We start from the raw sequence: 26,228 nt of genomic DNA on the forward strand, positions 1-26,228 counted from the left end.
GTCTTGTTTCATAGAATGTCTGATTGCGGGGATATGGCTTGCATCGACGTGGCAGGCACGTGTTAACATAGTACAAAGACGCTGCTGCCTCGAGCATAGGAGCACGCGTCAATGCGTCGAAAAAAAAGCGCGACGTCAACGTCATGTGTAACCTAAACGCGAAGGTGCCTAAAGGCCTCCAATATTCGCTCGCACTATCTCGGAGGCAACCGTACGCAACGTTCATGGTCGCGAAGCGCGCATGCCCGCGCCCGCGCCTGACTGCCGCGGCTTCCGCGACAGCGCGGGCCGCACCTGTTCGTACCTGTGCGCTAGCGTACGTTCGTATCAAACGTCGCGGGGTGCAAATCGGTTCGCAACAACTGTACTCCAATACATTGCAGGCTAATGGGCCTTGGCCGGGACCACAGAAAAATTCGTATCACCGCGAAATTCGTACGAGCCGGGATCGTATCACCGAGGTTTTACTGCATATAGCATAGCCATGTATCTTATAGCATAGCAAGGGTTGGGAAAGGGAAGTGAAGGTGAAGAGAGGGAAAGTAGGAGGGAAGAGCCGGCACTGCATCAAAAATGAACGTTTCCTTTCTCGCCATGGACGCCGAGCAGGTGGCACGTTTGGAACGCCAGCGCTTGCTTGCCCGTGAACGCCAGCGCCGCTGAAAGGCAGGCGAACCGCTGCTCCGCACTTCTTGCAGCTCTCGCGTTCAGTGCAACTGCATAAATTTTTCACCTTTTAAGTGATGATGACGTTTACACGATTGAAAGCACCCCCCCGCCCCTCCAACACTTCCCTGGCTTTCTTCTAGGATGGAAGGATGTTATAGACAGGGTAAAACCCCCTTAGGAGTGTAAAGCGGTGTGCATGCTGTATAGCACAGACACAAGGTGGACCTGAAAGGGTAAAATAAAACTCCGGGTGGTCACGTGTTAGCGATAACGGCGACTATATACCACATCGCATAAGCAGAACAGAAACTCTCTCTCTAGAAAATTTGTTCTTGCCTTGCCAGCCTTATTTTAAAATCAGTAAATCCAGCAGCATTCTTCGTCGCACGAAGACGATCTGTAACGTGCGTGCGTGCGGTGATATGTGAAAACCTCTTAAATGTTATGTGGCTTTATGAAGTTCTGGAGGAACGTTAAACAAGCTTTTCCCTAAATGTGAGAATAATTTTCGCAATAAAAGTTCCAGTTTTGAGCCAGAACCGCGTTGGCCTTACCTGCCTTGTTTGTGCTCCCTTGTGTTCACGCTGATTTTGCAAAACGGAGCTCGGACTGCGGAATGCAAAACCTCGCTGGGCGGGAAGAGAGTTCTTCAAATTAGAGCTTCTTCAAAATTATCGGCTAGGAAAAATCTGTTTCCCGTAGGTCTTTGAACATCGTGGACTACAACCACCCTAGCGCTGTCTGGCAGTCTCACCAGCCCTTCGGGCAGAGTACCCCAATAGTCTGTGACTGTGTGAGCATGCCATCACCGTGGTTCATCATTAGGGACGGCCATACTTATGGCAATTTGTCTAATGCCTCCACTTACTCTCTGCCGCAAGCCCTACGAAGACAGACGCTTATAAAGAGGCGAACTCAGATAAAAGCAGAACAGGAAACAAGGCTGTGTTTTGAAACCTCTAAGCGCACGAAGACTGGAAAAAGAAGACGACACACAGAGCGCTACTTCCAACTGATACTCCAAGTAGCGCTCTGTGTGTCGTCTTCTTGTTCCCGTCTTCGTGCGCTTAACGGTTTCACAATGTGAGTATAACAACTAGCTCGGACCCAGCCTCTGATGCAGTATGTGTTGTTCAGTCGTTGGGACTTGTGTTGGTGCCGATGTGCACTATTTTAAATTCGCAAACAGTTATATGCCGACTCGACAACAAAACTCTGCATAATCGAAGAGGAACAACTGAATAAAACGAAACAGATTGCATGCGTAGTGGGCTTGGAACCAAGGACCGCAAGCTCCGAAGGCGAGCGTCTTAAATGCGGCCAACCCCCCTTCCCCCCCCCCCCCCCCGCTTGCACAACATGAATATATTGCATGAGGTTGTACCCGCGAGTGAGTGAAACAACTTTATTCGGTCTACAATAGACGCGAGTAAACTCATCGTCACCTGGCTAGGCCCACTCGGGGACCATCAGGGTAAACCTGACGACCCTCGCGCGGGCCCTCTGGACGGCCAGGATTTGAGAGGTCTGGTCGTGGGCCCTAATGAGTCTCTTCAGTTCCTCTAGAGTGAAAGGGGGACCGGCAGAGGCGCAGCCCCAGAGGACATGCTCGAAGTCCGCGTAATCACCACACAGGGGTCAGTCCGGGCTTGGGAACCGTTCAGGGTAGATTGTGTGCAGTGGGGCAGGGCTCGGGTAAGTGCTTCTTTGTAGCAGTCTTAGAGTAACAGCTTGGGCCCTGCATAGCGATGAGTGTGGTAGAGGCAGCACTCTTCTTGAAAGATAGTGGTGCTTGCATATCTCGTTGTACGAGCAGAGAAGCTCGGGTCGCCCAGGAGATGACGCGTTACCCGGCACACGGTCACTCAAACCTCGTGCAGCCGAGTGCGCCTCCTCGTTGGGATTGAGTGAGGCACCCTCAATGGTTCGAAGGTGCGCAAGAAACAATACAAATGAGTGACTTTTGAGGTCTTTGACTTTGTGAATGATCTGTAGGACCTGGGGAGCCACCATGCTCGTCTGAAAGGCCTTGATAGTGGCCTTGGAGTCCGAATAAATTGTGTCATGTACACCGTCCGTCAGTGCAAGAGCAATGGCAACCTGCTCTGCAACGCTGGAACTAGAAGTGCGGATGGTAGTGCAGCTGAGGACTTTGTAATCACGGTCGACGACCACTGAGGAGAAGGCTTCTTCTTGAGTGTACGAAGCAGCATCTACGAAGCAGGCTCGATCCTTGTCCAAACGGGCACTGGCGAGCAGAGATTTACCCCTGGCTCGTCTTCATGCTTCGTTGTAGATTGGATGCATATTGCGCGGCATCTGGGGTATGGAAATCTGGGATCTTACGTCGTTGGACAACTTCACAGCGCCAGGACCGACAACCGTGGCGTTGCGTCCCAGCATGCCGAGTATGCCTCTACCCACTAGGGTGCCAGACAGTCCGACAAAATGTGCGTGCCCGCAGTTAAAAAATATTGTACATGGACAAGCTTTACGTGGTCAATTGGATGAATTTTTTCGTGATGATTGAATAACAGCCATCTGTAGAAGAGCATCTAGAGGTGACGTGGTGGATCACGCAAATAAGAATAATTCTGACTGCGCGACAGTTGAACGTAAAACACGTTTCGGTGATCGAAGGATGCGTTGTGTGTTGGGCTGATGGAGACTATGGCAAACGACAGAAAGACGATGAAAGATGTGCCTATGGAGCCTGAGAAGAACGCTCCAGGGAAGGCCGCAGCCATAGTTTCCTTCAATGAAACACCGCGCTTACGCCTTTCCCTACTCCCGGTACAAGCCGAGAAAACGCCTTCGTGCGTGCGTTTACCCTGCAGTGACAACGGAAGTAAACTCCAGCAAGACGCTACGCGTGTCTGTTTATTGCGCAGTTTAAGTGCCACATCGCAGGAGCTGCAAATCTGCTAAAATGCCTCTTAAGAATGAAATGAAAATCACACACACAAAAAAAACGACGTATACTCCATCTCACAAGTTCCCTTCAGCAGTGTGAAGGCTACAGGGCCCCTTAGCCAATCGAAAAGGTGATTAGCCCCTCCACATGTATTCATCCGCGTCGCGTCGTCTGCTCAGCGTCTCCCTGGCGTCTGCTCCAACGCGTAGGGCAAGTAAAGCGTACAGACGGCATCGCAAAAAAAAAAGGCGGCACCCATCGCAGCTGGTGCCCTGCGCTTCGAAATTATCATATCTTCATCGTGCACTGTGTGACCCGTAAGCTACAAAACTGACGCTGGTATTTGCTATAGATTAATGTGATGTTGCTGCGACAGCAATGTATCCGTGACACTATTGCGCTAGTTCTAAAAACAATTATCAAATTCTCGGCGCGTTAGGCTTGTCTGGCGTGGCTAAGCAAACGACTGATCTCGTAAATAACGACAAGATGTACCTGACGCTTTGTCCTCAGCGTGAGATGGCACAAAATGATGGCTCATTTTACTATTTATTTGTTGCTGCCAGCGCAGTGGTCGAACAGCAAGCGCAAGTTCGGATCAAAGCGGGCGGTCGCCTCTGCACGGACGCTGCCATGTTGCTTTGTAACCACAGTTACCGTCGGTTACTGATGCAGCAATTAAAGGCACACGACATTGACGCGAAGAAGAATAAACATATCACGCATCGATGTGACGCAACACATGCCAAACAAACGCAAATGTCTCAATCCTGCCAATTGTAATGTAGTTATATCTGGAACTATGTTCTGCTGCGGAAGCGTGTGGCTTGCTTCCCAACTGAAAAACGACCTCGGCTCTATGCTGGCCCGACGTGAATGGCCGACCTAGCCGGCCATGGCCCGAGCTTGGCTGAGCTTGCATTGAGCCAACAGAGTTGGGCCGAGGTTGGGATTGGTTAATGGCCTTTCACCGGCCGACCTTTGGCTGCTAACATAGGCCAAAGGCCGTAGGCCGTCCTTGTAGACGTCAGACGCCGCACAGCTGGATCAAATATTCTTGTGCGAATAATGTAGTGAAAAAAATGACAGGCGACGCTCAACGCTGATACAAGAAATTTTTGGCTGACCGAGAAATAATGCGCGCGGTGTAGGAAAAAATATTTGCGCCCACAGATATGAAGCAATGTCGGCTTGTCGCTGGCTAATAGTACCGGGCCAACGTGGTAGGTAGCAATGCATGGCCCTACGGAGGACCATGTATGGTCGCCCGAGCATTGGGTGCCGACTCTTTCCCTATCATTTACCGACCGTTGGCTGAACGTCTTCGGCTAACTAACAACCAGCGTAACTGGTGCCAATCGGGGCCCGACTTTGGGCCGCCATTGCTCGGCCAAAAATGCCGGTTGCAGAGCGCTGCCTATTTGTTTTCCGATCATCGGCTGTCGGCCGATTTCAGTAGGGTTACACCCCGTAGCCTTGGTAGTGCTGAACGTTAGCGGTAAGATGGAGTATAGAGTATGCAGAGTACAAAAGATGTTCTTGGCGCATATGATACGTTACCACAGCAAAACAGGCAATGGAATATCGCATACTTTATACCATAGTCATTACGTGTATATTATCGGTATATTTACTTTTATGTTTATTCGCACAACATCGTTTCTATGCTGCTGTTTTGTATGTTGTTGTATGCTGTTTGTAGATTTCTATTTTGAGCTTGCATTGTGCTGTTTGCATATTTGCTTTCAGTTTGGAAGCTAACTTTCCCTCTCTGAAACATTCCGAAAGCGCTCACAGTATTGAAAATAATAAATACCTTCTCTACGTACGTAATCTTTTATGGAGGAACTTAATAGTCAAGTAATAGTTTAGTTTTGTCGCACAACAGGTAAACATACCGCAGAACTTCTACAGAAGAGTCAGTTCATTAAAATGCTCTTAAAATTACCTTCCTTTTAGCTCCGAAAGTAATAACAACATGCATAAATGAAGCTACCCCCAATGTCGCACGTTCTGTTCATGTGGCTTACTTTTTTTTTAGCCTGGGCTGTTCGATTGAGATTTTCTTTAACTATCGTTTTCTAAACATATTAGAAATATAAAACAATTTTATCTCTAAAATAAGATGCCGCCCGTTTCATGGCCGATCCCCCGCAGTGGGTTGTGTCAGGTTGTCAAGGAACAAACAACCAACCAACCAACTTGAAATGGAGGTTGCAAGGTGTTGCCATAAAAATCCGCACGAAGCAAATATAGCCGAACAGAGACTGTTAAAAAAGGAAACAAAACTTCCACTGAAATGCATTACGCAAGTCTGGCAGATACGTCAGCCGTAGCGTTTGCTTGCGCCAAAGAATCGATAACACTTCTTGCTGTAAAAACAACTTGTTTCACCACGCAGCTGGACACGTCATCGCTTATATTGTATCGCTTCGATTCTTTGCGTGAACAAAATATATACAAACACGCTGGCGAACACAGAAAACATGTAACTTTCCTAAGACACTGTCGCTGTAGCCGATGCGGCCTAAAAAAGGTTACGTGCGGGGGCACTTCGTGTATCCTGCATGTTTTTTTCTGCGTATGACCTTCCTTAATACAACGTAGTTGTCAGGTTCCTGAAAAAAGAAAGAACGCGCGCACGAGTAATTCTGGCGTTTACTATTTCGCATCATCTACGTATCTGGAATTTCCTTACCCACATTTTTGTTTCATTTTACTTGTTCATTCTAAACCGACGACTCGCGTGTTGTCCGTACTGCTATCAGTTTTGGTTTGCAACGAAAGCGAATACGCGGCATAGTGGTCGTCCTTTTTTTTGCTTTTTTTTTCTTTCTATCATCTTTTCTTATTAACGCTTTTTTCTTGTGTCCTTCTTCAACAATACTGGACTGCTGATAGGCTTGTCTATAGCGTTTCCTAAAATGAACTTGAGGGGACTCTGGCGCTGCGATCGTTCAGCCACCATGGGAATGATGGGCAGTAGGCTAAACGGATTCGCCTAATGTGGGTGCTTACGGCTTCGAGCGCACTTGTGGCTTTGTTTATTGCTGTGTTCTGGCATTTGTTTCGGATAAAAGAATAGATAATTGTGAACTTCGCGACCAGATTTGAATTGCTGAGCCTAAAAAGGATAAGTGGTGAAGTGGAACTGCTGACTTTCGCTGAACTTTGCGACAAAGCGGATGCGACAAAGCGGATGCTGGCGACGCGGAGCCAAACGGAGCCAAAAGAACAAAGTTTAGGCAAATCCGTGTACTACCCATCATTCCCATGCTGGCTGAAGTGCCATGCATTGCAGCTCCCATAGACACTAGCGTCAGATTTCCCTCTAGTAATATTGTAGGAAACTCTATGGGCTTGGCTGCCCATGGCAATATGTCCACAGTTGTTCCTTACGCGGTTGCTATCCTTTTTCTTCTTACACTACCACGTCCTCCCGCCTTGAGATCCTATATCGCTCGACATCGTGGACCGAAGCTTGCCGGACTCGTTATCACATCCAATCTCATCCTCGCACTGCCTACTTCCTCTTCACCGCGTGGTGCTCTTTTACACGCACCGAGCCTGCCTACGCACGTGGTGGCGATTACGTTCTGCAGAAAATGCTGTGCCTTTTCCAGAAAAACGTATTCTAGGTCGCTCAGGTAGAGTTTGAAGATGGCATGCAGAGTTATTTCAATTTGAGGTTATTCTAGATGCCGACAAATTTGTTGATAATGTTCCGTACGGCCAAATACAGTTTTTAAAACTCGATCGAACGGAACATGATATTAAGAAGTCTGACCAAGACATTTCGATTCCACAGGAAATACCCATAGGCCTCAGAGTCGTCATCAATCCGAATTAACGAACTAGCTTGGTCACAAAACTCGATACATCGAAGTTTTTCCAGAAATAACAGAGTAATAAAGCGGCGATTTCCTTCAAGTTTTGCAGAGAGGGGTTTTTATTCGAGCGTGCGCTCTAACGCTATCGCATTAAAACGCCTAGGCGCTGTACTCACAGCCCTGGATTTGGCTTGAGGAGGCTGGCCGCAGTGCCCATGCATGCAGCAATGACGGCGGTGGTCGGTTTCCTGATTTTTATGGCACTAATCGTCTCCTTTGTGGGTCTGCCTGCTCGCAGAATCATTTCATTCGTTCTCTGCGACTCCGCTTATCGTTCGCCCGTCATTGCTTCATGCAACCGCCTTTCTGGCTTGCATCGGCCAGGCATGGTGTCCCCTATGTTTGGGCGACATGAGAGGCTCCATGTCAGGGCCCGGACTATTCACCTGCGCAGCGGCAGATGGGTGGCAAGAACAATGGCCTGGTAGCTTTCGGTTGTCGCTACGTTATAAATTTAGACTTGGAGGTGCCGAAAAATCTTTTTGCGGACTTCCCAATTTAATGAAATATTTCGATGGTCCACATCACTTGGTTAGATCGAGTTTCAACTGTATTATTGAATATTTTCTTCGACTCCTTCGTCAAATATTCTACGTCAAATATATTCTTTTTTTTGCCATACTGTCTCAATAAACTAACAGTACGATTTCGGCGTTCTATGCGGAACTTTACAGCTTTTGAAAGGCAAATGCACAGCTGGAAAAAATGCGCAGTTGAGCAGGCCACGCGCATAAAATATCCGAAAGTGCCCCAATTTGCTCTACTAGCGCAAATCTGGCAATGCATGCGATGTAACTAAAGGTAGTAAAGGGAACCAAATCGTTTGATTTTGATTGTTCACAACCACATATAGTGAAAACATCACGAAAGCAAGGAATGCATTGAGTAAGTTATTGGTAGTTTTACTTGAAGTGAAACCAAAAAAATTTCGAAAATTTTACAGGGTTTGCACTAAACACTACGTATTTAGCCGTTGTTTGTGCGTTCACTTGAAACCGTCTTATCACATACATTTTGTCTACTTCAAACTGATCTCGTGAGCTCTTTTTCACTTGCTGGTCGCCTTTCGTAGAGAACATTGTTTGTTTCTCTCTATAAATATATTTTCTTCTGTGCCACTGTATCATGCTTGAATATCGCATTGTTACTATGAGAATCCTGCAGTGTTATTGTTGTAGTTCACTTTTTTTTCTGTTCACTAAAACATTGCAGTTGTTTGGCGCCGCGAGGCAGCGCCATCGAAGCTTTATGCGACTCTGGCCCCATACACGGCATCGTACATTCTGATAACATTTTCTGCAATAAAGATTTATTTTCATTATTAAACACTACACCTGCAGCGTGAGCAACATAAGGGCTGTATAGATAGTAATCAGCCATTTTGTGCTATGAATACTTCCAGTGATAAAAGCCTTTTACAAACAGTTGACCCGAAACAGCTAAGCCTTGCAGAAATTATCTTGCCCTATGCATAATTTATATCATGAGGGTGTACTCCCACGTGATCTCTTGTTGACGTTGTTTTTGAAACTAAACAACGTTTTTGTTCTCTACTATTGGTGTAAAGTCTCTGTTACGTAACTACTACGTAAAAGTTGGATTTTTAGTTACAAGCGTGCTGTTCTTACGGCGTGAAATAGTGTTGTAATGCCGCAATTTTATTTTGCAAGTACACAAACTCGCGTCTGATAACTCCATGTTATGAAACGGCAGTCTTGTGTTTTATACTATAGTGGGATCCCACCAGGAAATTTAAGTATGGCGCGTAGACGGGCGATGGGTGGGGGGAATGTTTTTACTGCAAGATGGGGCGTGATTATCGCAGATGGTTCTTTGTTTGTTGAAGCAGTTCTGCTGCATGTAGCGTCGTTATTGCCTAAAGCTACACAGTCGCGTCGTACTGTGGCCTTGATACGACGGGAGGTCATGCAAGCGCGTTACTAAAAGCTGTAGCGTTACAAAAGAAGGTAATTAGTGACCACAGAGCGTGTGCGTGCAATGAAATATTCTGTCGTGTTTTTGAACTGGCAATCGATCACGCTCAGCAATGGTGAGCGTACGCGAAACTATACTAAAACACAGGTTGGCGTGTGGCGTGATTGTGGAGTTGCTACAAATAATTATATCGCAAAAGAGAGCCGGGCAGAGACAACACATCTTTTTTTGTTGTTAAACAACCTGCATGGCATTTCAATAGGGAATATAATATGCGCAGTAGTGAGTAGAGGCCGGATTCTTAGGCATTAAAAAAGCTCGTTTTAGGCGCCAAAAATAGGCAGGCAATGCAACGTTTTAGGCTTCCAAAATCCTAAATACAGGCACAATAAATGTTCACACAAGTGCAAATAATTTCAAGCGAGGACATGCGCGACCTCCATCAACGACAGGAAAACAAAGATCAGCAGTTGTTCCGTGTACAAATACAACCGATGAGCGAAGCTCTGTAGAAATGGGACGCAAACGACATGTACGTTTTCAAACAATTTATTGCGCCGCGCGCGTTGGTGTTTGCGCAACGCGCGCCTTGTTTTTTGTTTTTTTCCTTTTCTGGCGCCACGCGCGCCATTGTCTTCTTGCGCCGGCGCCGCATCTATGTTGCAGGAAGCTTCGACGGCGACGGTGGTGGTGCGAGCCTAAAGAGCTTAGCTCCTAAATATGTTATTGCTTAAGAGTGCACAAAGGCGCCAACAGTTGAACATAGCCGTGCAATTATGCTTTGTCTCGCTCGGTTCCCAGAACACGGTCTCTCCCGTGTTCTGCACGGTGTCGAATGAACACACTACTGGGTGTCTTTTTGGCATGACTGATAAGTGCAGGGCAGGAGAATACAGCCAGATAGCTAAAAGACCAGAAGGGAGGGATGCTTCTTATTGGCCGAGTCGAATGCCCCTGGCAGCGAACCACTGGCGTAGCCAGGATGGGGGGGGGGGGGGGTGGTTCTCGGGGTTTTAAGCCCCCCCCCGAAACTTTTCATACATACGCACGCACGAACGTACATGATGAAAAACATTGACGCCTACGCTACTACAGTGAACACCTGACAAAGTAAATTACAAACAAATGAAAGGCCGCTTGCGCATCCAATTTTTCTTTCTTTTTTTGCTCTTCACTCGTCTCCACTGACGGCGCTCCGCGGTCTCGCATTCGTGAACCACTCGCGCCATGTCTCTGCGTCGGTGAATGCTCGCCGGCGTGTCCCGCTTCACTGCTGCTAGCGTTTGTTTCCGGCAGGTAGTTGAACTAGAGGACTAGGTTAAATGAACCCCATAGTTGCGAACGGCCAGTGTTGCGCGGTAACATGAATAGCGGTCTCAAACTGCAGCCGGGAGCGAAACTTGGGGCTAAATAATGTTCATATCAGCGCAAATTTAGAAAATATGCATTTATAAGCACTTACAGTCATTTAGGCACAAACGTGAAAAGTAGGCGTTTATAGGCACTATAAAAGCACTATAAAAGTCCTTCTTAATGTCCAACTCATGCTCATATATCAAAGTGGCGCGATAGGAGCCAAAGGAACAAAATAGGCATTTGCCTATAATTCGTTCTCTAGTAATGACGCCTATAATCGAAACGAACAAATGCGGTCGAGTACATCAAAAGTAAAGCCTGCTTCATTCATGTTGTTAGCGTGGACCGTCTCTGTTGTGCTTGATTATTGACGCCAAGAAAAAAAAGCGCCAGGCCTGCGCTGAAACCGCAGCACAGTCACAGCGAAAGCTGGAAGAGCGGCGTTTCTAGAGCCCGTTAAGCTCTCTTGGGGCTACAATACAAGTACACTAGAAAGGTACCCACTACGCCATAAATCACAATTTTTGTGAAGTTGGGAAGCACCTACTAAGCCATTATTCGTCATTCTGCGGAGAAGCGAGGCACCAGCTACACGTCTGTGAGGCATTATGTGCACTTAGTCGACGCGACGACTGATGACGATGAAGAATTAAGGCTCAGCCCTTTGTAATGGGTTGGAATCTTTAAACGGCCCACCAGTTATGTAATTTACATTGGGTGACGCCCGGTCGTTATTTCCCTCTCCCGTCATGCTGTATAACATATGTTGACGTGGGAGAAAGACGGGAGGGGGGGGGCGAAGAACTTTACTGAGACCCCAAGAAATGGATCATGCGCTTATGGGCTTCCTTGGCAACCAATACAAGTGCACTTGCGAGGAACCTACTACGCTATAAATCAGTGTAATTTTACTGAGACCCCGATGAAGTGGATCATGCGCTTATGGGCTTTCTTGGCAACCAATACAAGTGCACTTGCGAGGAACCCACTACGCTATAAATCATTGTAATTTTTGAGAAGTAGGGCAGCAGGCACTGTGACATTTTTCGTCATTCCACGGAGAGCGTTGGTACCTGCTATACGCATGTAAGGCATTATGCGCACTTTGTTGATGCTGTGCCTGATGACGATGAAGAATTATGGCAGAGACCTTTGTAATGGGTTGGAAGCATTCAACAACCTACTCGTTGCGCAATTCGCATTGTGTGACGCCTGGTTACAGAATTCGCGTTGTGCGACGCTTGGTGCTTATTTTACTCTTCTACGACGCTATATTGCATATGCTAATGTGGTTCCTTCCCGACATGAAGCCTGTATAGGACATTTTTGCAAAGCAGTTTCAAGCACCGGCAGCATGGCTCAGAGGTTGAATACTGGGCTCCCACGCAGAGGTCCCAGGTTCGAACCTCGTTCCATCCTGGAATTTTTTTCTTATTTCGTTTTTTTTCCTTATTTCGAGCGATACTGGTTACGGACACCGGCGGCAGCGGCAGCGGCGGCGGCGGCGGACAACTACGGCGCCAAAAACGGCCGGCGAAATGATCTCATAACAGCTTTCGCTGTAAAAAAAGCGTTATTATCTTGAACCCGTCACCTTACTCCTGCGTGTTGACCAAAGAGAAGAGAGTTTCTGCGTGTTATGTAAGATCAGCAGACTGTAACCTGCCTCGCTTCCTTCATGCTATGGTAATAAAAAAAATCATACTGCTCCCACCTGATCACCTACGTCCATTGTTCGATATATGCCGACGCTTTTTATTGCGATAGCAATTATATGGACACTCTCGGCTGGATTTTGCCGTCGCCGTCGCCGTCGCCGCCGTCATGCACCGTATATGTATAAGTATGTATATATATATAAAGGCCCCAAAGAAAAACAATTCAGAAAAATGCTTCCGAAGCGCGGAATCGAACCAGGGACCTCTTGTTCCGCAGCGAGCGGCGCTATCCACTACGCCACGAAACGCAGATCCTCCACGTAGCTAACGGCGAGCGTTATATACACACCATTTAGCGCTGGACGGACTCAGAGACAGCGGGCGATAATAGGCGTTTCTTCATTACCAGCGAGGTGGCGCTAGGAGCCCGACGGGCGCATTTAAAAGTCGTCGGCGAGCTCGCTCGCTTCTTCTTATATTTGCGCGTGGGCGAAGCTTGCCCTTCCGCTGTCTGCTCGCGCGGTTTTCTCGTGGCGAGGGGTAGAGGAATGTTTCACGCTCTCACCTTGATGTCCGCGCTCATGTTACGGCGCGTACGAATGTCACTCGAGCTCAGGGATGCCGCTAAACGAACAAACAGAAGATGAGCGCGAACTATCAAGTGTCACAGCTCGGCACTTGAAGAACGCTAGTTTCCTTCGCTGATTCGGCCGCCTTTGCAACAGAAGCGCTGTTCAAACTGAGAGTATCCATTGGCGAGCCTCACTTCGTATAGCATTAGTTCCTTGCTATCGCATTCATTGCTTCGCCCTTGCGGCGAAACTGTGACTTTTTTTTAGCATCGCAGGGTGGTACGTACAAGGGCAGCGAAATCGTTCAGCTTTTTTAAACAGCCTCGACAAAAGCTTTCAAAATGAACTATGCACTTAGCTTACATTACAGTATGGTTATAACCGACGTACAGCTGAATAGGAAGCCGGTCTGAAGGCCCGGAAAGCGAAAGCGTCCTTTTTCAAACTACGCTTTGCTTGCTTGCGCACATCTCAACATTGACTTAAAGGAATGAAAATTCTCACGGGGCCGGCCCTTTTATAGGGTTGCTTTCTGAGCACGTCGTCAAATAATGAGTAAATTACCATCGCTAAGGAAAACCATGACTGGAAGAAGAGTAAAATAAAGTGGGGACGCCGAAGGGTGAAAACCATGGGGCATTTGTTATTTATTCAATGTTTGTTTTCTCGTAATAATGTCCTGTTGATAGCGACCGCCATGTGGCGGCGTCTTCACTTTATTGCTCATTGTATTAGAGGTCCAATAAAAGGAATGTTTTTTTTTTTATTTCGCGTGCTAAAGCAACAGTATGATTCTGGAACAACCCGAAGGAGGATAACCTAAAACGGTGTTGGGGACCTATAACGGAATGCAACACCGTGAATGCTTTCTTGCATATTTCGATGTATCATACGAATACATTGTTACGCATGCGCGCTCTCGTTTCATCGCGATCACGTATCGCCGGCTGAACAGGGCGCAAGCGTCACGAGAATGTATGGGAATGTTCACGATTGTTTTCGAATGTTCCAATAAGATTGTACGCTCGACGCGAGCAGCTCAACTTATTCTCGAAATCATGCGAGTAACAACAGCGTTCTAATGTTCGATCACGCAACAATCGAATGTTCGATCACGCGTATAAAAGCCGACGTGTTTAACTAAAGATCAGATTATCGACAACCCAACACCGTGCTCACTGCTATCATTGCAAAGCTAGTGCTGCTTGTTCGTACTGTGTGTGTTCCGTTTGATGGGCGCAAGTTCGCGTAATAAATAACTAAATATTTGCCGGTTGAACTTCACGCTTCTGCAACGTCGAAACCACGTGTGAGTGACATGGTACAAACAACTGAGTTTGGGTATAGTTGCACCGAACTATACTTCATGAGAAACCATCTTGCACGGGACGTTCATTGAGACCCTACGAAATACTCCGAAATACTCCGAAATACTCAGCCCCATGCTTTCCACGTATAGCGTTTAATGCTTCATACAAGCTTTGCCAGCTGTGGGATTTCACACCCTATTTGGTTGTAGTATGTCTGGATTCACGCCGTGTACAATTCATTTCGGACAATCGGTGATGTTTCTTTTTCTAGAGCTGGGGCGTTGCAGGGCGGCATTGTTCTGTTTTTTTAAAGGGGATCGCTTTTTGCCGATTAAAGTGTGTTGTTAAGATTCACCTTGGCGCCAAACAGTATTCAAAATTACTCAGCGTTCTCACCACGGCTGTCGACTGTACATGATGTCGTGCATTTAGAAATATAGGCAGCAACAATAATTACATTAGAATGTACGACGAGTCAATAGAGAGGACATTTTAATGTGCTAGCATTCTTCGGTTAGATGTCCACGGAAAAGCACACCTGTCTGCAACAGCGTAACAAAAGATAAGGTGATACCAGGAACGATTCTATTGGGCTTACAATAGGGAATAGTAAAGAACATTTGATGCCGCCACAATAGCCGGCTGGAAAAGGAAGCATATCGAGACAGCTTTGAGAACAGGCAACTATGCCATAAAGCTATCGAAGACAAAGAGTGGGCCGACAGAACTCTACCGACAGAACTCTGCAACCGGACTATGCTTACACTGTAGTGTCTTCCTCGAAAGAAATAATTACAGTACATGTACCATAACAAGTGCGAGTATCATACAGTTCGCGTAGGAAAGAGTGGGCGACTACAGTGTCGTCGCAGCTATTAACAATACCATATACTCGGCGCCGAAAGAACACAACCCACAACAGTTTCCGCATTTAACAAGTATGTCATACAGCGGTATAGTATAGTTAGGCAACACGCTTTCTTCAGCGAGTAACCATATTGTAAAGTTTGAGGAGAAAAAAAAAAAACTACAGTTTTGCCGGAACTCGTATCGTACTATACAGTCGGCGCCAAAAAAGAGACTAGCGCACTACAGTGGCTGCAAGCGAATATATAATATGAGCTGTGCAAAAAACAGCAGCTTTGGCTGGCCCGATGGACGGGCCAGCAAAGATTTCAAGGCCCGCTCATGTTGTGCATTGTGTACAGCTGCCGCAAGTCGTGCGGCTCATGCTCCGTTATAGATGGCAGCGCTTTCCTGACCTATACGTATCGCCTGCAGTTCCATAGATGTTGTCATGGTGTGGGTTGGCAGACGCCATTTCTGCGCGTTGATAATATAAATGAGTGGTGTTATATATCCACCCCGTCAACATTCTTTTTGTCATTGCATAAAGTTGCGAGTAGATAAACACATCATGTATAGATATGTAAAATCGCGTTGGTAAACCGGTGTACACTGCACTGAAACACTGTGTATCGCTATCATATAAAGCCAACAGAAAATGAAACAAATGCAAGCATAGGTAGCGTTATTTTTAGCACCGAACCAAAGATTCTTATAAAATGGAATCAGTAAGCGAAAAAAAAAGCATGTTTCCGAAGGGGGGATACACACGCACAATTTCTGCATTACCCATCATCGCGTAATTATGTGTTAACTTAATGCAAACAGTGGTAATCGGCATGCCTAAATGTAGCAAATGGGTTTAACTAGAAATGCAGAAAAATAATAAAAAGCATAACGATTTTTCAAGCCCTGCCAAAACGCGCGTTAGCGCCAGTGCACGAAGTTCTACGGCTATGCATATTAGCCGACAATGTGCTAACAGATTAAACGAAGATGTTTACTTGGCGGAATTATCGTCTATAGCACCATAATAATATTGTCACGAAAAGGTCAAGAAGCACACTTTAATTAATAGTATAAAATGGGCGAACTTGTGCCCTATAAACAAACAAGTTAGATAAAAAATTCGGCAGATCCCACGTACCGTGGGAGTCGATGTTATGCGAAGCATGGGGTGGGTAGGGGACTGTGGCGTAACTTTTTTTACTGAGCGACACGTTACAAAGCGATAGGAAGAAACGTGTCGTAGGTATACCGTACATTCATTGCGTATCTCACAGGCTAAAGAAAGTAGGAAGTAGATACGGCGTTAATGTTGTTTTCACGGCTGCCAATAAGCTCGGTAAGATTTGTGCCGCTGTGCAGAGGAAGAATGAGCGAGTAAAAGACAAGAAGCGGACCGATATTTGTTTCGTAAAGCACACCAACAAATTCACTGATTGCCGTACGAGTGTGGTGTATAAGGTCCCTTTCAGCTGCGGCCGCTTCTACGTAAGACAAACGGGCCGATGCATTAACCAGAGATTGTTGGAACATAAGAGATCGCTAACAGGAGGCTCACCTTCTAATCTATCTTTACATTGTCGAGATTGTAAGTGCACGCCAAAATTCGATGAATGCGCAGTGTTGTACCGTCCTAGAAATGAAGAAACGCGCCTGATGATTGAAGCATGGCATATAGAGAAAAGTGGTAGCACATGCGGGAGCCAACCGTCGATTAACTTGCATAAAGATGAAATCAAATGTTTTAACAGTTGTCTTCCACGTAGACCGCCACGCGTGCCGGATTGATAGGTTCGCCTGTTGCATGGGCATGCGCAGATAAGTTTTCGTGCCTTCTTTCTTTTCAGCCGTTGTGCGTCTCTTCAGTTGTTAGTCGGCGTTTGTGGTGTCCTGACTTCTTTCTTGTGTCCGTGTTTGCGCGCCTTGTCTTTTTAGAACGTTACAAAATGACGCTAAAGATTTCTATAAATTTTATACGCACACATATATATGTTGCAGAGCCTCATATGTGTTATATAACCAGTTGTTTACGGTTACGTATGCAACGTGGGTATTACCAACACCAGTAGCGGTAAGCTGATACGTAGTGCTTATACGTGTCTCGAGAACGCACGCACGTTTCACGAACCCGTGTACATGTGTGCAAGAAGTTCTTGACAGTTCTTGAACAAGGTCGTCATCCCTCTGATCAGTGCGCACCAGCAGCTAGTCATGACTTGTTATCGGATCATGTCGTGATCGCGGTGACGAGGGGTCCATGTGTAGTGAAGTATGTGGTATAGTAGAGCTGTTAGAATTTGTGGATGCCTCGGCCATTTCGTCGACAAATTGTCTGTCGACAGAGCCGGCGACATGTCGGAACCTGAAGCCACCCATCGCATTGGTGAGGTATAGGCCGTCGAGGCTGGGCCTGGATAGTGCTACGTAGACCAACATCAGTGGATGGTGTTTGTCGTATTCGTAGACTACCTGGGTGTGTGTGGCCTACGTAGCCTAATCTACAAAGTGGCTGTCAATCAATCTGGCATCATCTTCGGTCAGCAGGAGGCCATCACCCAGCATCGTAAGAAATGAAGAGGACACTGCGCCGTTCTGGTGGACGAAGTGCACTTTACGGTGCGGTGATGTGGATATCATATGTAACCTTCGTTAATGTATTCCTCCGGGGTCGAGCAATGCTTCAATATAGCTTGCTGAATCATAGGAATACAAACGTAATGTTTATTAGATTGCTATAAAAGCGGAGCCGACACGTTACAGACGTTAATCTGATATGACGCCTGTATCGTAGGAGTACATATCGTATAGGAGTATCATGTAGCGTTTATTGTTTTCTTGTAAGATTAGATAGCCAGCACCACAACCACAATTGACGTTGCACCGATATTACGCCTTCGTAGGCTGTTTTTTCAAACCAGTTTATAGATCTGGCGTGGCTCAGTGGTAGAATACCTGATAGCCACGCAGAATGCTTGGGTTCGATTCCTGCTGGGATCGTAATTTTCATTCTTTCTATTCGTTGAGTCAATGCTGCCGATGTTGGTTTTCCTTAACGCTTTAGCATTTAAGTAACCAATGTCTGTTCTCGCCGTTCCTGGGTAGATATAAACTGTCAATCACCTGTGGCGCATACCCGTACACCGCGGCCCATGGTAAACGGGTATGTGCCACACGTGTCTAGTGGAAAGGGTTTGACGACGTACGCGACAGGATTTTAACGTTATTCATGTCATGACCCGGCAGTCATACTCGTCAAATCCTCTTACCCTCCCATGCAAATTTTAGTCTACACCAAGTTAAGGAGGCGATCATGAGAGCACCCAGACGTAGGCGGCTAGATAGATAGATAGATAGATACGTAGATAGAAACGCTCAAAGTGCCAGTTTCGCTAAGAAATGCTTCGCATTTAAAAATGGTTATGTATATGCTGCAGGAACGCCTTTCTCTCCTTCACCAGAATTCGGCACCTCTTCTTCTTTTCTTGTCCCGTGCAGTTCCACGTGCCTGAGTTGTCAGCGGTGAACCTGGCGTGCTCCATCGACGCTTTGTTTCCTCTGTTTCGCACGCACGCCGTAGACAACGTGGAGGCCGTAGCAACTGCTGGGGCGCGTAATTTGAATGTATCTTGCGTCATTATTCCCCTTCCTAGAATACATCGTCCCGATGCTTGTTTTGGTTGCAAGCAGGCATTCAAAGTAATTGCCGGTAGAAGCAGGCATCAACCAGCAGTGGTGCTTGATACATTATTGCCTTTCGTAGTGTGGCTTCATTCGGACGACGTGCACAATTACTGTGCGATGCCGCCGTCTCGCTGATGTTACTTGCTCTTCTGGGACAACTTCATAGTTCAAAGGACCAAGCTGGCGAAGTACCTTGTAAGGACCAAATTAACGTCGATGTAGCTTTTCGGAGAGCCCACGTACGCGTACGGGTGTCCATACCCATACTTTATCACCAGGAGCGTACTTGACGTCTCTTCGTCGCAAATTATACCGATTGGCATCGTCTTTTTGTTGCCGCCGAATGCGATGTCGCGCAAGCTGCCTTGCTTCTTCAGCTCTTTGTGTGAAGTCGCTGGTATTATCGTCGTGGTCGGAGTTGTCATCGACCGGTAGCATTACATCCAGGGGTGGTGGTAACAGTTCTGCCAAAAACAAGTTGAAAAGGTGTCATTCGCGTCGTCTCTTGCACAGCGGTATTGTATGCGAATGTTGCGTACGGTAATATTTTGTCCCATGTTCGGTGCTCTACGTCCACGTAGATCGACAGCATGTCAGTCAACGTTCTATTCAGCAGCTCTGTCAGTCCATTCGCTTGGGGATGATACGCTGTTGTTTTTCTATGGGTCAATTTCATATTGGAATTTGTCAACTCAGCTGTAAACGCTGTTCCTCGGTCCGTGATCAGCACTGTAGGAGCGCCATGCCGCAGTACGATGTTGGTCACAAAGAACTCGGCTACTTCGACGGCTGTTCCCCGAACAAGAGACGCTGTCTCGGCATATCGCGTTGAATACTACGTTGCAACGATGATCCATCGCTTCCCTGACAACGACGTGGGAAATGGGCCAAGTAAGTCCATTCCCACTTGTGCGAAAGGGGCTTCTGGTGGCTCTATAGGTTGCAGGAGACCTGGTGGCTTCAGTGGTGGTGTTTTACGTCTTTGGCAATCCCGGCAAGTTCTTACGTAGTGCTGCACAGAACTTTGTAACTTTGGCCAGTAATATTTCGTGTGAATACGTGCCAACGTTCTGCTCACTCTTAAGTGTCCTGCTGATGGGTCATCGTGGCATGCTTCCAAGATCTCGGATCGTAACACTGCAGGAACGACAAGCAGGAATGTCTCTGTGCTATGCTCAAAATTTCTCTTATACAAGACGTCATTTCGGAGGACTAACGAGGACAAGCCACGGGAAAAAGCACGAGGAATATCGACCGGCTGTCCCTCTAAGTACTTGATAAGGAGCACTAATTCAGGGTCAGATTTCTGGTGCTGTGCCACTTGCGACGATGTCACGGCTCCCCAAAAAGGAGCGTCTAGTCCAATTTCCGTGGAGGCGGCTTCGGTGCATTCAACTGGTGCACGTGACAAACAGTCGGCATCACTATGCTTGCGACCGGACTTGTAGACAACCGTTATGTCGTATTCCTGCAGTCGCAGGCGCCATCTCGCAAGACGTCCTGACGGATCTTTAAGATTTGCCAGCCAGCAGAGTGAATGGTGGTCACTGATGGCTCGGAAAGGTCTGCCGTATAAGTATGGCCGAAACTTACTGATGGCCATACTTATACTTACTGACGGAACCACCGCGAGACATTCTTTTTCAGTCGCCGTGTAGTTGACCTCGGCCTTCGAAAGTGTACGACTAGCGTACGCAATGACCCGCTCTACACCATTCTGCCACTGAATGAGCACGGCCCCGAGACCTAAGTTGCTTGCGTCTGCGTGAATATCAGTCTTGGCTTTCTCGTCAAAATGTGCGAGGACTGGGTGGCTCTGAAGGCCCTGTCGCAGCTCGTTGAAGGCTGTTCCTGCTGTTCCTTCAGCCAAATGAAAGGCACGTCGTCCTTTGTCAGCCGCGTTAGTGGTTCGGCAATTTTCGAAAAATTTTTGACAAAGCGACGGTAATAAGCGCAAAGTCCCAGGAACCGTCTAACCGCTTTTTTGTCCGTTGGTTGTGGAAAATTTTCTACTGCCGCTGTCTTCTCGGGGTCCGGACGAATGCCTTCAGCACTGACGACATGGCCAAGAAAGAGGAGCTCTTGGAAACCGAAGTGACATTTCTGGGGCTTTATCGTCAGATATGCCGTACTAATGGCTTTCAGCACAGATCGCAGTAGTTCTGCATGCTGCTCAAAGGTAGCAGAAAAAACCACAACATCATCAAGATAAACGAGACAGGAATACCACTTTAGACCGGAGAGCACACTGTCCATCATCTGCTGAAACGTTGCGGGAGCTGAACAAAGGCCGAATGGAAGTACCTTGAATTCGTATAGCCCGTCCGGTGTCACGAATGCAGTCTTCTCGCGATCTCGTTCGTCCACTTCGATCTGCCAGTATCTGCTTTTTAGGTCTAGCGAAGAAAAGAACTTCGCATCTCGTAGTCTATCCAGAGTATCATCAATTCTCCGAAGAGCATAAACATCTCGCTTATTGATGGAGTTCAGGTTGCGGTAGTCAATGCAGAAGCGTAGGGACTGGTCTTTTTTCTTACAAGTACCACCGGCGACGCCCATGGACTGGCCGATGGCTGAATTACGTCGTCTCTGAGCATTTCGTCGACCTGATATCCGATAGCTTCCCCTTCTTTTCGTGACACTCTGTAGGGGCGCTGGTAGATAGGCCTGACTGACTCGTCGACAATGATGCGATGTTTCGTAATAGGCGTTCCTCGGACTTTGAATGACATTGAAAAGCATGCGACGAATTCTCTCACGAGGTTCTCTATTTGTTCTTTCTGGCTTGGCAATAGTCGTTGGTCGATGTCAGTAGACTCGAGTACAGAATCCACGTCTTGGAAATCAGGTGGTGACGTCTCAGAGGCGCTCAGGTCCGCAAGTTGGACGAAGTCATGGATGCTTGCAATGACGGATCCCTTTGCTAGGTGCTGTACCTCATTTCCAAAGTTTGTGAGCAAGACGTTAGCACATCCGTCACGAAGCTGGACCAGGCCTCTTGCCACGCAGATTCCCTTTTTGAGTATGAGTCCAGTGTTGCTGTCGGCGAGCCCTTTATGATCACTGAACGCATTGCTCCTTACTGTAACAGCTATGCTGGACCTCGGAGGTACCGCCACGTCGTGGTCCGCAATGCAAAGATCATTCACTTTTTCTTCTGTGTCAAACGTTGCAATCGCGTGCCTCGTAGAAAATGAGACGCACGATTCCGGCAAGTTAATTACAGCGCCGTTAGCCTTCAGGAAGTCTATACCAATAATTAAGTCTCTAGAGCATTCCGGCAGCGCAACGAAACTTGCGACGTATGTGAAGCCCCTTATTCCGATTCTAGCCGTACACATTCCCTTCGGGTCGATCAGGTGTCCCCCTGCGGTGCGAACTTGCGGTCTATTCCAAGGAGTCAGTACCTTGTTCAGTGTTCTGGCAAGCTCGCCACTGATTACTGAGTAATCCGCACCTGTATTCACTAGTGCGTTCACTTCGTAGCCGTCGACGAATACACGCAAGTCGGAAGCGACGTCGCGATCACTGCAGCGGCTTCTTAGTCCGTCGTCGTCGTTCCGAGTCAGTGATGGAGGTTCTTATGGTTAAGCGTCGGCAGCGGCCTTACCTCCACAGGTCGCTGACTCTAGTTTTCCCGACGCGGACTTTGTGAACGGCGCCTTGGAGTGGGAGAGGCTGATGATCGACGGGGGCTCGGTGACCGATATCTCAATGGCGCTGTGGAGCGAGGCTGATGTTGCTGAAGGTCATGCGGGCCCTGACGAGTTGACAGGTATTGCTCAATTTCGAAAGGACGCTCACCGTTTCGAGGCCGAGGTGCATTCACTGCGAAACCACGAAGCCCCGCCTGGCGATATTGGCACATTCGATAGAGGTGGCCGGCCTCTCCACAGTGGTAGCAGAGAGGTATTCTGTCAGGAGTGCGCCATATATTTGTCTTCCTTGGTATCCTATCCGGGGGCGGGGGCATGCTCGATGGCGCAGTGCTGTACACCGAAGTGGCTGCGATGTCCATACGGGCGGGAGGCCCTTGCAGTAGAACGTCGGCATATGAGGATCCCTGCGGTCGCTGCGGTGGCGCTTCTGCCTGGGCGTAGTGCTGAGGTCCCCGAATGGGTTGGGGATCCCGATCCCGAACGGCCATTCTCACTTCTTCGCGCACCACGTCGGCCAGTGACGACACAGCTGGAGTGCTATGGTCCAACCGCTGCCTCTGGAGCTCCTCTCGCACTACAGATCGCACCAGTTCACGTAAGAACTCTACGCTGTTTCCGAATACAGCCGGCACTGAGTCTATGGAGGCAATGCCCAGATCCCGGTTTTACATCCTCGCTCGTTGCTGAAGCGTTCTTTCCATTGTGGCTGCTTCAGAGCGGAACTCAGCAACGGTAGACGGTGGACTCCGAACTAAACCAGCAAACAGCTCCTGTTTCACACCTCGCATTAGATGGCGAAGCTTTTTGTCGTCGCTCATGTTCGGATCTGCTCGGCGGAAGAGACGGGACATGTCCTCTACATACATGGCCACACTTTCCTTATTCCGCTGGTTTCTTGCTTGTAGAGCAGCTTCGGCTCTCTCCCTGCGATCAGTACTCGGGTAGGTGGCGAGCAGCTGCCGTCGGAAGTCATCCCAGGACAAGATGGCAGCCTCGTGGTTTTCAAACCACGTTCGTGCAGAGTCTTCCAGCGCAAAGTAAACACGTCGTAGCTCGCGATCCACATCCCAGCCGTTGACCTTCGCGACGCGCTCAAAGCGTTCGAGCCAGTCCTCTGCGTCTTCGTACGCGTCGCCGTGGAACGGTTCGGGCGTCATCGGCGGATCCACTACAATTTGTGCTGGCGTGACATGAGAAGTCATTTTGGCAGCGTCTTCGCTGGCACCTGGTGCTGTTATCGTGCAAATCAAAGGTGAAAACTCGGGGACCTTACCGCGTAGGCGACGACTGCTGCGCCGATGAACAGGAGTCAGCTCGTCGGGTCCAAGTCTTCTTTGCTCCGGGCTGCTTCCTCCAACTTCAGAAGAGCTTGGGTTCATACCCCGCACCTCCACCAGATTTGTCACGCAAAGGTCAAGAAGCACACTTTAATTAATAGTTCAAACTGGGCGAACTTGTGCCCTGTAAACAAACAAGTTGGATAAAAAATGGTTATGTATATCCTGCAAAAACGCCTTTCTCTTCTTCACAATTCGGCACCTCTTCTTCTTTTCTTGTCCCGTGCAGTTCGCACGTGCCTGAGTTGTCAGCGGTGATCCTGTCGTGCTCCATCGACGCTTTGCTTCCTCTGTTTCGCACGCACGCCGTAGACAACGTGGAGGGCGCAGCAACTACTGGGGCGCGTAATTTGAATGTATCTTGCGTCAATATGATAACTAGAAACTGGCAGACCTACATGTGAGATATTTGAACGGAAATACAATTATCCAGAAGAAAAGGAATAACAACATTGCTCTGCGCGTCGCTTCTGTATTAAGTTGTTTGCGTCTATTGGCTGTAAAGGCAGTAAGATGGTCATTATGGTGGAAAAAAATTGACTATAGAGACAATAACTTGACAACTTTTGAGAGCCTCCAAAGGGTTTCTTGATAATGTTAGCAGTCTATAAATAAAAGAAATTTAAGCCAGGTTAAATTGTCACGCATTATGTGCAATAAACATAGCTACATGTACATTCAGTAGCTGCAGTTGTGTACCGCAAGGCTTCATCACCAAATTTTTAGAGTTAATCTCTTGGTGTTCAACCAGCACACGTATACGTGAAATGACCAGTGAGTTCAAGAATCTTACACCATCGGTACTTTGTCTTTGTTTATGTTGTTTGTTGTGTAAGGGTTGATGTGCCTAGAAATGATCGAACTTCGGTATGTGATTTAATTAGCCCTGGCTGTGGTAAAGAATAATACGCTTGGTTGAAAACACCGTTCTTCCCCTCGGGTGTGAACCACACTGATGTTTTTTTCAAAATATAGCACGCAAAACTTCTCACAAACAAGTAAAGTGTTTATAAAGGCAGCGATATAGTATTTTGTGGCACTTTTTCAGGTCTGGCAGCACACACTTTTCTATTAGAAAGAAAGCAAGCATTAAACTAACTCATATGCAGGGACGTAGAAGAGGTCAATACGCAAGTACGGTCTTTGCTAACAGGATACTATTGTTTGTACACAAGAAGGTGCATGCTGAATTAGCAGTTGGACGTAAACTGCGGGCTCCATTCTTTTCTAAGATAGTTAAGGGAAAGGACATGCTTGACGTTATCATTGTTTTGTTGCAGCTGCTACACTTGCATATACGCATGCCGACCTAAAACCATTAGCGTTAAACTTTCTGCTCGTCGGTACGCATTCATGCAGGTTCTCTGACGCAGCGTCAATAGTGCGCTAATGAAGTACCTAAAAACACAGGCAAATAGAACCGAATGGTTCTTTGTAGTGTTGAGAATGCTGAGAGTGTGGGTAGTTAGTCACGCATGCTGGCTATTCCCACGACGCTGTTTTACATGCGAGATACACGACAACAATGTTCGCCAAATGAACCGCGGGCACGTGGCCCTTCATTGTAGCACGTGTGACAGCACAAACCGCAAACCCCTTTTAGGGGCGAAGCTCCTTATGCCATGGGTCTGTCCATCCTCCGTTTGTTTGTAGCGTTATAGTAGCCACCTATAGTTCGTGAGAAGCGCGCGTTCTAGTATGCAGTAGAAGAAGAAGACGGCGTTGACGAGTGAGACTCTCGTTTGCGTGTTCGCCTGTGTGGCGTTCTTTCTTTTTTACTACGTCTCGTGTTTTCAACGACACCCGAAGACAACATTTCGGAAGTAACGCGCCATGAGGCTCCCTCTTGGCACGCTTTCTCTTTAGCTCGGAGTCGCCAGATGGAAGACAAAGCTGCGGAACGGAGGGCACGGAAGGCGGCGGCAGCGAGCGCTCGCATACAGAATCCTGAGGTGAGAGCCCGCGAGGCCGAAGCTGCACGTCGACGCCGCGAAGCAGATTCCGCCGTTCGAGCCCGCTAAGCCGAAGCTACTCGACAAGCTGCACGGCTGCGGGGAGAAGACCCCGCCGTTCGAGCCCGCGAGGCAGAAGCTGCTCGACAAGCTGCACGGCTGCGGCGCGAAGACCCCGCCGTTCGAGCCCACGAGGCCGAAGCTGCACGGCTGCGGCACGAATCGGATCTTCAAAATGTGAAGGACCGTGAAGCGGCGAGAAAGCGCGCGTACCAGCAGGCAGAGCCCGAGGCTGTGCGAGCACGTGAAGTGGCTGCAAAACGCATCAGGCGGGCTCTGCCCGAAGGCGCCGACGCGCGCTTCCAGCAGGACTTCCTTGCATAGTTGCGGTGTGTGCAACAGATTGTGGTTCTCAAACAATCTAGTCACAATATCTTCCACCA

The 26,228-nt window shown here is 47.8% G+C and overlaps 1 protein-coding gene across 1 annotated transcript in view; it reads right to left on the reverse strand.

Annotated features, from left to right (window-relative positions):
• LOC119373801 (uncharacterized) overlaps positions 1-26,228 on the reverse strand; it is a 153,635-nt gene that overhangs the window by 19,032 nt on the left and 108,375 nt on the right. The gene's annotated exons all lie outside the window — the stretch shown is intronic.

Source organism: Rhipicephalus sanguineus, chromosome 11 (genome assembly GCF_013339695.2).
Source record: "Rhipicephalus sanguineus isolate Rsan-2018 chromosome 11, BIME_Rsan_1.4, whole genome shotgun sequence".
NCBI classification, from domain to species: Eukaryota; Metazoa; Arthropoda; class Arachnida; order Ixodida; family Ixodidae; genus Rhipicephalus; species Rhipicephalus sanguineus.